The following is a 6,000-nucleotide window of genomic DNA, read 5'->3' as shown; positions in this document are numbered from 1 at the left end:
AAGTTTCCCAGGTTGGTAAAATGCATTAAAGAATTTTTTATTCATTTTTTTAAATCACCTGCAATAGTTTAACATGGAAATATCTGATCTTTAAAAGTCACTAGAAGTCAACTGTAAGGTGTAGTTTTGCTAGCTTTTAATTTAGTAAACATTTGATTATTGATCTTTTGTATTATTATTTGTATACTCAGGTTTTCCCATTCGTGTTTTACATTTCGAATTATCATTTCCACTGTGTTGCCGCATGTAGTAGCCTTTTACCAAATGAAATATGAGCATTGAAATATAAACAAATAAATGGAATTAGTAAAACATAAATTATTTATTCATTGAATAACATAAAAAAATAGTTTCCCAAACTTCCTAGCCACATTTCAAGTGCTCTACATTCATGTGACTAGTGGCTACTCTCTGGGACTGTGCAAAAAGAGAATGCTTTGTTGTTGGGGTGCAGGGGGAAATTCTCCCACTTCATCTGGGTTCTTCTGAAGCAGGATAGATGAACAACTTTACATCAGGCAAATTATCACGCTAAGTGTCCAAAATTTTTATAATATTCACATGGAGAATTTTCATGGTCGTTAAAATGGAAGGCCCCAGGAATATTTATCCTGAAGTTAAAGATTAACTGGGGCGTCAAGGAGGAAAGCTTCATATGACAGAGACTCTCCCAGGAAACCCTAATCTCTTTCTCTCTTTTCATCAGAGAAGGCTGAATTTTTATCTGCATACCTATTGTTTACAGTGCCTTTCCCAGTAAGTGCCCTACTTGAATTCTCCCTTTCTATCCCCAACTTTCCTTGTTCAAAAAATTAAAAACCACTAATTCTAAAGTAAACTTGCACTCCCATGTTTATTACAGCATTATTTATTATAGCTAAAATATGAAAAAAAACCAAGTGTCCCAGAACAGATGAGTGAATCAAGAATATGTGGTATAGGGTCTCCCTTATGGAACAGGTGTTAAAGTCGGCGTAATTAAGCTATCGGCACCCACTGTAGCTTGAGTTTGATCCCTGCCTGGGAGCTAACCCACATGGTGAGGAATACTTCTCCTGTGTCTCCTGCTGCCCCCTCAGCAGTGTGTTTGGGTGGATCCGCCTGTACTGCTCCCCTACTCTGTCTCTGATGAATCTTCTCACCCTCCTACCCCTGCATTTCTGGCCTACACCCTGCTTCTTACATGCATAAATAAATAAAAAGAAATCTTAAAAAAAAGAGAGAGAATGTCATGTAAATCACAATAGAATACTACTCAGTGATCAAAAAAGATATACTCATGCCATTTGTGGAAACATAGATGGCGCTTGCAAGGATATGGTAAGTGAAGTCAGAAGGAAAAGGATAAACACTGGATGTTGTCACCAATATGTGGAATATGAAGTAACTAACAGATAAAAATAAGGTGAAAAACTAATCCTTGATCACTGACTACAGAACCGAAGTAACAAGGGGGAGAGAGGTACAAACAAAGAAGAAAGGAAGCACAATAGTTTTTTTTATTACTATGGTGGTAATACCTTATGGTGTCACTATAATATTGGCTCAGTTAAAAATAAATTAATTAGGGCCTCCCCCGGTGGCGCAGCGGTTGAGCGCTGGGTTGCGAAGCTGCCTGCAGCCTCTGCAGCACCGGTTCGATCGCCGGCTGCTGGCGAGGGTCCCATATGGCGCGACAGACCTCTCCTGCTGCTGCGCTGCTCAGCAGTATACCTTGGGCCTTCTGCCTGTTCTGATCCCCACTCTGGTGAATTCTCTCACCCTCCCACGCTTCTGACTGTACCCAGTGCTTGTATAAATAAATAAATCTGGAGGGAGATCAACATGGCGGCGAGGAAACGCTGCGAGTAAGACCTCCCCAAAATTAATTAATTAAGCAATAAAACTATTCATTGAAAAAATATTTTATTATAAAAATTGTTGGCAGTTCCAAGTTATATAGATTTCAAAATTTATGTAAAACATAAAAGCTTCATTTTGCTTTCTTTAAACACCAGTGCTCAAAATATGTAAAAATTTTGCTTCCTGAGGTATAAAATAAGTTTCTAAAATTCCTAAAAAAACAGGGTTAGAAATTACCTTAGAAGTGATTATGAAAGAATATTCATAATTTCAATGATATGCTAATCATGGCTCATGAGATCTAGATTAGATAGTCCCTGAATAAGTCATTTAGCAGCAACATTGAATTTCTCAACTAAATATACACCATATATACAGGATGGTTAATGATTAACTGAGCTGACCTATACAACATATTCTTACAAAACAGCCTTGGAAATATTCTCACTTTGGCTAAATTAAAAATAACACTGGTCCATGGCCCTTCCAGTTTTTGGTTTTTGAATAATGAAAACCTGGGATGCTAAGTCTGTGAATACCATGAATCCATGCTATGGTGTTGGTCTCATTTCCAATTTTCAATCTCTGTATGTGTATGCACATGTGTATGTACAAACATATAATGGGCCATGTGAGAAAATATTATTAAACATGGTAACTTATCAATAAAAATACTACTACATCAATATTGAGAAAAGAAGACATAGAAACACTAAGAATGAAAACTCAAATTTAGGAAATGCTAACTCAAGATTTCTCTCCTAGAAAACATGACTGTATAGAGGACTAGAGGAATAGAAGCTAGGGTATGGTTTAAGGAAATTTTCACCATATATATATTTTCACCATGTATATCTTTTTTCCTGAAATTCTTTCTATTCGCTGTTGCTATCTATCTTTGAGTGATTTATTGAAACTACTTACATTTCTTATTAGCTGTCACAGCTGAGAAGACTATAAGACCTTTGGAGATTAACCATGTCCCATTACATTTATTGCTTTTGTATGCAATTAGAACACCTAGGTGTGCTATAGATGTTGGCATGGATTGCAGCAGGTGACATCAGGAACCAAAAGAGGAGAGAGAGAAAGAGAGAGAGAGAGAGAGAGAGACAGAGAGACAGAGACAGAGAGAGACAGAGAGAGACAGAGAGACAGAGAGAGAGAGAGACAGAGAGAGAGAGAGAGAGAGTGTGTGTGTATGTTATTTAAGAACGATTAAAGTAAAAAGGTTGGAACCTTGCTAACAATCTTGCTAGAAAAATCAAAACCAATATACTTTAGTAATTACTAAACTTTACAAGCAAATGTTTTGATATTTCACAAAAAAAATGATAATGATGTATTGCTCATCTCTGCATTTTGTGTTTTCAATTCACTTGTTGGCTCTTGGGTTTTCTGTTCTGTGGTGAATGGATACTGCAGTAAAGACCGCAACTTTTTATAGTTCGAGTCACATTATATTATCTACCTAACAGGACCATCAAGAAATATGCTTCTCATCATTCTTCCCTTCTAATGACATGCTGTGGCACACACAGGGAAGCTACAGCCTGGCCTCTGACCTCTGCAGGATCATAGGTTGGTTTTCTCATTTCTGTACTGCTGCCTTTTAAAAAAAGGAGGAAACTGTTTGCTTTGTGAGAATCAATATTTTTTTTTAAATCAATTTCATTAGCATCTCTCCATTATAACATTCACCAGCACAGTGTCAGTCTGTTTGAATCTAACCACTTAGGATCAAGGAGTTTTTGTGCTCTGTTTATTCCCCTCACTCACACAACCCCACAAATACTCTTATTCTGAGAAATTGCATCATTGTCTGTTGCTTGATAACTTGATTTTATTCTGATAGAATAATTTCTCAGTGGGTCTGCAGTTAATGTTTCTAAATATTGCCTGTTCACTGTCAATTTTTCTTTAGGTTGCCTGCTCATCTATGCTGGGAACAAAGGGAAATATGATGCTTACTAGAATATTTCTGTTTTCTTATGCAAGACCAGATCACTAACTCACTTCTTGACCTTGGGAAGCTTTCAATCTATGTACACCACCAATTAATCAGACGTGATGCATTAACAGCCTTCATTAAACCCTTCTAATAAATATGATATATGATAACTATTTCTTGGTAAATGAGTAAATATTGTGTTGTGTGTTGATTACAGACAATGCTGATTTATGCTGAAGACAGTGTTGCTAGCTCCTGGATTTATAATTTCGTTTTATCTTTTCCCTTTCATTTTGTCCTTTTCCCTGACTGTCAGCAGGGCCTCGCAATGATCACTTGAAAAGATAAAATCCTTTTTGTCTGTCAGTTACTTTGTTTATGCAGAACCTAAATATAAGTTTAACTACTTGCTTTGTCACAGTTAAATGATGCAAATTTTAGCAAAAAAAAATATTTGGGGGAAGTAAGAGTGAACCAGGAAGTTAATTATTCCAATAATGATGAAAGCATTTTCAAATTAAATATGTAGCTCTATCTGGTTTACTACTAATATAATAACTGTAAAAAGAGATAATGGCATTTTTTTTAAATAAGTGATTTTTTTTTAAAGATTTATTTATTTATTTATTTATACAAGCACTGGGTACAGGAGGATGAAAGAATTCACCAGAGCCAGAGAGGGGAACAGAGCAGGCAGACTGACAAAATACACTGCTGAGTGGAGCAGCGGGCACGGCAGGAGAGGTCTGCCACGCCATGTGGGACCCTGGCCAGGGATCGAACCAGCGCTGCAGAGGCTGTGGGCAGCTTTGCAGCCCAGCACTCAACCGCTGCACCAGCAGGGGAGGCCCTGGCACTTTTTTTAAGTCACAAAAATTGCTATCTTTTGTTTTGCAAACAGGTATCAGGATGTCTGTACTGCAGTGAAAGGATTGGCATTGAAGTTCAAACTTGAATTCTACTGCATGCACTTTCACAATGTTGTGTGACTTCATTGATTTATTAAGAAGTTGTATTATGTTTTTTTCATTTCAATTGGTTTAAAGAAAATCTATTCCATCATAGTCCTTTTATGAATTAAGTTCATCTTTTATGATTATCAAATTGAAATCAAAAGGATTTTGCATCTAGGGAGCAGAAGAACTTGTTATAAAATATATGTTGGAATGAACGTAATCCAATAAACAGTTGCATCTGGAATCAACGAATGCATCTCACTCTTAGTTGCCTGGACTCTGAGCCAGTCAGGGGACTGTTGCGGGTGGGAGAATTGGGTTTTACATTAACTTATGCATGCTATAATACATTTGTGTAAATCATAAGTTATGCCAGTAATTGATAAAGATATTAATTTTGTTAATGACCCAAAGAGAAGGTTCCATCAACATTCTTGCCGAAGTTACTCAAATCAAATTTTGTGAAAATATTTTTGATCATTGATTCAAAAACAATTGGATAAGGAGCATAATACACCAGGCACTATTATTAGCACATTCTCATGAAAAAAAATTATTTTATTTTAGAATATAAATAGGGTAACCAAAATCCTGCTAATATTTGGTTTACGTCTATTATCTTGGCATCCCATATGGCTTAACATTTCTTCTTGAGTTTTCCTACTTTAAGTAACTATTTTTACTAATGGCTTCAGTAAAATAAACAGGATGGTTTTGTTAAAATTCCACTTATTTTCAGCATGGTGTCAATTAGTAGTGTGTAAGACACATGCAGTGAACAGTTCTCTGCTGCAGACAGGAAAGCCGATGAAGTTCTCTGCCATTAATGAAGACTCGGAGTCTAAATGAATTTGCAATGGAGGGATGCTGGGGAGAATGCCATCGAGAGCAGTTCTGCCTTTCACTCTCCCAGCCCAAGCTTTTATTGAAGATATGAACAAAGGAACAAAAAAAATAGCACACAACTGTATTTTTGCTTATACAGATTAATAAGTCACTGTTGAAAACAAGTTTTCCTGGGTAGTAGGGAACATGTGCAGAAGCCAGTACATCCTCAGAGAACAGGAGTCAATTCCGGGAAGAAGTTCTGTTTACAGAACTTCTAAGATCCTGGAACTCCGTATGCAGAGTCAACAGGTATATTTCAGAAACGCCAGCTCCTTTTAGGGCAGCAGGTTTCCGACAGTTCTCCAGTTAACATGTGGTTGAATTTTTAAAAACTCCACAATAAATTACTTTCCTTCCCTCCAC

Source organism: Talpa europaea (assembly GCF_964194135.1).
Source record: "Talpa europaea genome assembly, chromosome: 3".
NCBI classification, from domain to species: domain Eukaryota; kingdom Metazoa; phylum Chordata; class Mammalia; order Eulipotyphla; family Talpidae; genus Talpa; species Talpa europaea.
This window is presented reverse-complemented; position numbering follows the sequence as displayed.